The sequence below is a fragment of the Triticum aestivum genome, chromosome 2B (assembly GCF_018294505.1).
Source record: "Triticum aestivum cultivar Chinese Spring chromosome 2B, IWGSC CS RefSeq v2.1, whole genome shotgun sequence".
In the NCBI taxonomy this organism is placed as follows: Eukaryota; Viridiplantae; Streptophyta; class Magnoliopsida; order Poales; family Poaceae; genus Triticum; species Triticum aestivum.
The window spans coordinates 606,344,946-606,353,256 of NC_057798.1; positions in this window are offsets into that span (position 1 = coordinate 606,344,946).

Sequence of the window (8,311 nt, forward strand, 5' to 3'; positions counted from 1 at the left end):
GGTTCATCTCCGCTCCTTGGAGCACCGAGAAGATGGGGCACTGTTTCGAGGCCCCAAAGGCCACGGCCGTAGCTTGGCTACGTATAGGCGGCACTGATCATGCTAAAAGACAAAGTAAATTACGCAGCTCCCGTTAGTAACATGCCGAGTAGTAATGTATTTGCATTTTGTTCCATTTGCACGCATCTGATTTGAGCTCCCGTCGTGTGCACTAGGAAATGCTGTACTGCTGCCAATGTGGTTGGTGTTATGTTGTGCTACTCCCGCCGAATCACGCCGGCATGCATGCATGCTGCTAGCGTGGAAGGAATCCTCCCTCGTGGCCAGTAGCCAACTGTTTAGCTTGCCCTTGTGGATCAAAGGGATTATAATCTGCAGGCGCACTAAGACTGGTCATAGTGGGGAGTAATTTATACTAGTGTCATGCATATGACACTAGTTTAAATTATTATCTTCGCAGTGTAAAGTAACATAGTAATAGTGTTATAAAGAACTTCATTTATTAGCTTATACACTCATCTTGTCTTGGGAAGTGCTATGTTACGGTAACATATTATAACACTTCTCTCAGGCTAGTCATAGTGGGAGTAATATAAGTAGTAACATAGATGCCACATAAGTAAAAAAGATGATGTGTCATGTAATTAAAGAGGAGAGAGACATAGAGTGACATAATATGTTACCATTACATAGCGGTTCCCAATACAAAATGAGTCTACAAAGCAATAAATGAAGACATATATGTTACTACACCTTTGACACTTCCCACTATGAAGGTAATAACATGGACTAGTAACATATATATGTTACTAGTCTAAGTTACTCCCCACTATGACTAGCCTCATTAACTACACGAAACTGCTCCACGATTTTTGTGCACGACGTGCAATCCAGCGGCCAGTGGCCTTCTCAGTCATATCCATGTCCGGCTGGATTCAACTTGTTTGTGAATCGTGCAAAAATATGTCGTGTGCATAATACTTCTATTAACAACATGCCACATAAGCAAAAAAAAAAGTTTTGAAATGCACTATGTTACTAGCTAAGTTACTCCCACTATGACTAATCTAATCGTTCAATTGGCGGATATACATCTGAGGGATTGGTGCCGATGATCCTTTCCCGGCCGGCTCGATCCCGTTTCTCCAGGGTCATGTCCCCTGCTTCTTGGCCAAGCCGGGGAGGTGTCTCCAGGAAATAGAAATGTGTTTATGTCCAGGCGAATCATGGCTCTTCCGTCTCCTCAATGTACTACAGCAGTATGCATGAATCATGACACATCACATTGGGGGGAGAAGTTGATTACTCTTCCCACTTTGTACTGTTTGCCAGCGTAGGCTCATACTTAATCATGCATCGGTAGGAGTACATTGTTCCAGGCCTACTTGATCTAGGTCAAAATTAAGGAATTGCTATGCGACGATCTAAGTTAAATACTCCAACGGGATGTACTCCGCAAGGAAGGAGAAGAGTACCACTTACGCATGTAATGAGCCATGCTATCAGAAATGTATAGCTTTCACATATTTAACAATTATTATGGGCGAAATATATAAGCTAGCAACGCTCAAAAGTTTTAGGGCATATTTGATTTCCGTAGCCCGTACCTTCAAAGATCTTTTTACTAATGCCCGTTTATACTATTCAACCCATTTTGGTTTTATTTTAACATCAGACATCTATGGCATAATTAGACTATAGCAAAGATGTGTCGTTGTGTCGATAAACCAAAAGGGTGTTTTACTTCTAAAGTATTCAAAGTAAGGTAAGCTCCACATTATAAAGGTTGAAGTATATTTTCTAAAAGAACTCGTATCTATATAGGAGTATTAAATAAATAAATTGCATCATCAGGTGGACAAAAGTACCCGTTTCTTTTTACTGAGATGGAAAGGAAGAAAAAGTGGACCTCTAGTCACATGCTATACAATTCTGTACAAATTGGAATCGTTAACTAGAATTCTCAATTTTCTCGAATAGCACAAAGAAGGATTTGAAAGATAACTGATGAACCAAAACATACATAAAAAATCTTTGAAGTCGATTCTCTGGCTCTGTCTTTTGGATTTTGACTTTTTCTCAAGCTAACGGTAGAAAAACGACGGAGGACCTGCAAAAGTTAGATTGACCACATAGGTTTTTAAAGGCGGCATGTGTGGCCCACCCCAAATAGGGGTAAGAACATAATATCATTGAATGCACTATGACCGGAGGAGATGCCCACCGCAAGGTAGGATCCTGAATTGTTGTTTCATTACCTTATTTTTTTTTTATTTTTTTATTTTTTTTAGAACCATGCATACACTATGCGATGGTAGTAGTATACTCCTCAACCATCTGTTGCCTTACTGCATCATGCACGCCTGCCACCACTTTGTGGTCACCTGATGCCCTTGTTGTGGCTGCAATCTGGTGAGCCAGCTCGTTCTGAGCTCTGTTAATCACCCTGACCTCGAACCTTTGGAAGGCATTTGAGGTTTTCTTTATGTTAGCTATGGTTGCATAGCAAGACGACTTGCAGGAATCCTCCGAGAGCAAGTTCCGGCCCACTGCAGCGCAATCCACCTCCAGGATTATAGGTCCCCCATACACGTTCGACAGTTCAGACATTCCCATCAGTACAGCGGCTGCCTCTGCCTCTTCTACCGAGCTGCACTGGTTTAGCCGGCGTCCGACAGACAAGTGGACAGAACCCCGATGATCTCGAGCTACTGCTCCTCCCCAAGTATCCCCTGAATCTTTAAGAAAGGCCGCATCACAGTTGATTTTTACATACCCAACTGCTGGTGCTATCCAGCGATTATTTTTCAGGGGTACAAGCTTGGATGTGCTCTGATCAAAAAGTGTGGTTGCTTGCTTGCTATGAGGTATATTGGCTGCCTGTTCAGCCGTTAGCAAATCTTCGCCCAGTCTGAGGAGTTGATGCACTGCTCCCGTGACAGTATCCTTCCCATCCCCATGGATGGTGTTGTTCCTAAGGCTCCAGGCTTTCCACAATATTAACAGGATATTGCTTCTGATGCTAGCTGATTGTGGCAGAAGGAGGTTCTGAAGCCAATCCTCTCCCGTTCGTCTGAACTCAACTTCCTTGGGGATGTCCCATTTAACTCTCATGGCAGCTCTCAACGCCCTGCTTCTTGTGCATGAAACAACCGCATGGAACTCATCTTCACTTTCTGTTCCACATAAATCACATATATCTTCCTTCACAATGGTCCTTCTGAAGGTGTTGTGTTTTTGTTGCCAAAGTTTGGGTCGCCACTCTCCACCCAAAAAAATTTGTTTTCTCTGGAATGTTTGCTTTCCATATGACATCCCAAATGCTTATGTTCCCGGGTTCACTCGACGAGCTAGAGGGGGCCTCCCTTCCATTTCTACTTAGTGTGACGCCAAGTTTGTAGGCGCTCCTGACAGTGAAGACACCAGACTTTTCATAGTGCCAAGCCACACAATCCTCTACTTCAGCAGTGGGGATTAGGATTTTGCAGATTTCGTTTGCATCAAAAGCATGGAAAATTATCCTTATGAGGTCGACGTTCCATTCCTTTGTGTCCGAAAGCATTAATTGGTTGACCCATCTCAGTCTGGATCGGCTTATGAAATGCGTAGTTTTTAGGCCTTCGTCTCGTGGAATCCATTGGTCTCGTGGAACACTTGCTATGGCTCAACAGTTGACCCGAGCATTTTTGAAACAGGTCTAAGAGCTCCTTCACTTTCCTTGCTTGATCTACAGTAGCTTTGAAGAATAGCAAACTGTCATCCGCGAAGAGGAGATTTGATATACCCGGACTGCCTCGGGCGATTTTCAGTGGGGAGATAGTACCTTTTTCTACTTCTCTGTTTAATAAGGTAGCCAATCCATCAGCCACAAATAAGAAGAGGTATGGACTCAACGGATCCCCCTGCCTCAGGCCTCTCGAGGGCACAAAAGCATCCAGCAGCACACCGTTGCATTTAACCGAAAAAGTGACTGACCTCACGCATATCATCACCCATCTAATCCACTTCTGATCAAAGCCCAGTTGTATAAGAGCACCCTCAAGAAAATCCCAATCAACCCTGTCATAGGCTTTGGCCAAGTCCAATTTGTAAGCACAATGGGTATCTCTCCGGTTCTTGCTGTGTTGGATTTTATGGAAGCATTCAAAAGCGATGATCGCATTGTCAGTGATCAGTCTCCCCGGGATGAAGGCACTTTGAGTTTCAGGAATGAGGTCATCAAGTAGAGGGCGTAAACGATTTACTAGCACCTTCGAGATTACCTTGTATATAACATTGCAGAGGCTTATGGGGCGGAAATCTTTGATACTAATAGGATTGTTTCCTTTAGGAATGAGCACAATTGTAGTATCGTTCACACCCGCTGGCATCGCTCCATCCTCAAAAAACTTTTTTACTCCATTTATAACGTCCTCCTTCATGGTTTGCCAATTCCGCTGAAAAAACGAGCCGGGAAACCATCGGGCCCTGGGGCCTTGAGTGGTCCGATTTGAAAAAGGGCATCACCTATCTCCTCATCGGTGACCGTTTTGACTAGTGTTTCATTCATTCTGTCATCCACCTTCTTCAGGAAAAGGTCAATTAACTCCTGTGGTATAACCTTGTCGTCTCGCTTATATAAGCCCTGGAAGAAATTGTTTATCTCCCCATGTATTTCCTCTGTTTTCTCTGCCCAACTTCCATCCTCACGTTTCAGTTTTGTTATTTTATTTTTCTTTCTGCGCCAGGTTGCTTTGCGGTGGAAGAATTCCGTGTTCCTATCCCCTTCCCTTAACCAGGTTATCCGAGACCGTTGTCTCCACATCATCTCCTCCCTGTAAAGCCATTCATCTAATTCAGATTTTGTTCGCCTCATCTTCTCTTCGATTTCGGGAGTTTGATGCAACATACGGAAGCCCTTGAGAGCATCTCTAAGAGACTTTATTCTGTTTTGTACAGAACATAACTCCTTTTGCGCCCATTTGCTAAGTACCCCCTGCATACTTTGTAGTTTCTTGGTGATTTTTTCCAGAGAATGACCTGGACCTCCACCAGACCATGCATTAGCCACTACTTCTGGTAGTTTATCAGCTCTTTCCCACATATGTTCATATCTGAAACTCTTGTTGACTAGACGCCACTCTCTCCTGGAGCCGAAACGGAGCAGTAGAGGTACATGGTCAGATCTCGAGGACACAATATGTTCCACTGTAGCATTGCTAAACAGTCTGCACCACTCTGGGCTAGCAACCCCTCTGTCAAGGCGTGCTTTTACATTGAAAATCCCCCTCTGTTTATTTTCATATGTCCAGGGTGTGCCCTTGAAGCCTATGTCATGGAGGTTGCAATCCGCTAACACTCTTCTAAAATCTGCCATGTTACTTTCCGACCGGTGTGCTCTCGAGAAATGCTCGCTCTGCCACATGGCTTCATTGAAATCACCAATCATGAGCCAAGGTTCAGAGGAATTGTTACGAATTTTTCTCAACAGATCCCACATGTGATGTCTCTCATTAGCCTTTGGTTCGCCATACACAAAAGTTCCTCTCATTGTGAGCTATTTGGACTTAGACGGATTAGCACATCGATGTACCGGAGACCAACGGCAAGCTCTTTTATTTCGACTGACTCATCATAGAAGAGTGCAATGCCGGCGCCTTTCCCGACGCCAGGTTGCACGATACAGTGTTTGAGGCCAAGCCTCCATCTCAACTTATTCACTACATCATTGCTTTGCCGTGTTTCAGAGATAAAAACTAGTTTGGGTCTATAGATTTTTTTTGAAAAATCACCGGGGGGGGGAGCTCCCCACCTGAATATATTTCTCAAGTTTGTAACCCATCGTCAGACTGATTACAAAGGGAATTACATAAGCACGTGTAGTCGTGATAAGAGGTAGGAACGCCAGGAGGAGGCGGCCTGCTTGTGCACCGGTTTCTTCATCCGGTGCGTCCAGAGCATGAGATCATCCACGAGTTTCCTGAGAGTGAGGATACTGTGGTGATTTTGTTGCTTGAAGGTCATAGCGTTTCTGGAATCCCAAATCTTCCATAGGATGATGAGGAGGACGGAGTGCCAGATTACCGCATCTACCTGTGTAGGTAGGCGGCAGTTCCAGAGTCCATCAATGGTAGTCGAAGGAGAGATGCCGATCCGTTGCCAAATACATTGTGAAAGTGGACAGTTTAGGAATATGTGTGAGCTGGTTTCACCATCATATCCACAGCGCGGGCATAGTGAGTCGGTGACGATATGCTTGCGCTGAAGGTTGCTTTTTGAGTTGAGTCAATCCCGAAACAGGGGCCATGCAAAGATCTTAACGCGATTTGGAACGCGTGAAGACCAGATGGCAACGGCATGCACGTCGTGGTCGTCATCGTGGGAGCCCATGGTTAGCGCATATGCTGCCCTCGTGGAGAAGCATAAGCCACCGTTGAGGTAGCGCTCGTCCGGTCCTGTCGACAACCGGAAATCCTGCAAGAGAGACAACAAAACGCACAACTCGGTAGCAGCATCAGATGTTAGGCGGTTCCGGAGGATTGTTTCCAAACCGTGATTCAGGACAGCAGCCACACGAGCTAGTGGTATAGTGGTGTGTGAATATAGGCAGGGGAATAGAGTAGCAAGGGGTTGGTTGTGTATCCACGTATCAAGCCAGAAGTACGTATTAGTGCCAGAGTTTGTGAGTACAAAAGAGATGGCATGAAGTGCTGGCAGCTGTTGATTTATTGTTCGACAAATAAAGGAGTGACTATTTTGTGGAGCAATGAGGGCATTTGGGTGTTGTAAGGCGATCCAGTCTAACCAAGGTGTTGTGTCTGGTAAGAGAGCTTTTACAGCAAATTTCATAAGTAGGCATTTGTTTTGCTGATGAAGATTTTTTAGGCCTAGACCACCACAGTTCTTTGGTTTACACACATTTTTCCAGGCAACTAAGCATTGAGCACCAGTGCAAGTTTCCTCCGCAGCCCAAAAGAAGGCTCGTCGAATAGAGTCTAGGGTTTTTAGAACACTCTTGGGAATGGGGAAGACTGACATGAAGTAGACTAGAAGGGAGTCGAGGACAGCCGATAATAGGATGAGCCTATCCCCTTTGGAGAGGATTTTTGCGCGCCAGCCCGTCAAGAATTTACGGCAACGTTCGATGATCGGTAGGAAGGCATTTGTAGGTAGTCGTGTGGGTGTTAGGGGAAGGCCTAGGTAGATCTGCGGAAAGCTTGAGGTTGGGCAGTGCAAGGTGGAGGCAATGGAGTCTCCCATGGCAGTGCTGATGTGCATGGGTACGAACGTTGTTTTTGTGAAGTTGATAGTGAGGCCAGTGGCCATGGCGAAATCGTGAAGGATGTATTTTAACTGTTGAGCAGCGGGATTGGATGCCTTGGCGATGATGAGGGTGTCATCGGCATATTGTAAGACGGTTGGCGGGAGATGTGAGAACAGGGGGTGACTGAGGTGAGCTAGATCGCAGTCTTGCTGGATCATTTGTTGTAGGAGATCGGCAACGATGATGAAGAGGTAGGGCAAGATAGGGTCACCCTGCCTGAGCCCATTTTTGCAATTTATCCAGTTTCTGGGGATCCCATTCAACATGACGGCAGTTTTCCCGGTTGCTAGGAGGTCATGAACCCATGATGAGAATTTTGGCGGGAAGCCGCGGCAGCGTAAGATGGAAGTAAGAGAGTCCCAAGAGAGGGAGTCGAAGGCTTTGCTAAAGTCCAATTTAATGACCATGGTTGGGGCTTTTCTAGTATGGCATGCGCCTATGAGGTCTGCAGCGAAGATAAAGTTTTCGGCTATGCTACGCCCTGGGATGAACCCAGTTTGGTTGCCATGGACAAGCAGTGGTATTATTGGTTTTAGTCTGTTGGTAAGCACTTTCGCAACGGCTTTGATGGGACAATTTTGGAGGGAGATCGGGCGGTATGCGTCGGGAGTGTTGGCATGATCTTTTTTGGGTAGTAGAATGAGGTGAGCTCTGTTAAGGCTTTCAGTTTGGGCGTTAAGGTTTTGGAAGTCCGTCATGAAGGAGTGGATGTGAGCCTTAACCAGGTTCCAGTATTTTTTGTAGAACAGCGGGCCGAAGCCATCCGGTCCTGGGCTAGCTAGGGGGTTCATTTGGAGGAACGCATTTTTAATTTCATCTAGTGTGAAGGGGGAGTCCAGCGAGTTAAGCTGTGGTAACGTTTGTGGGTAGTACTTTTTAGGATCGAAGGGCCAATAGGTGTGTGGTGCTGAACCTATAAGTGCTGTGAAATGATCTTTGAGAATGGTCGCTTTTTGAGCATGAGAGTGGAATTCAGTTCCATCAGTTAGTAGGGAAGTTATAGTATTC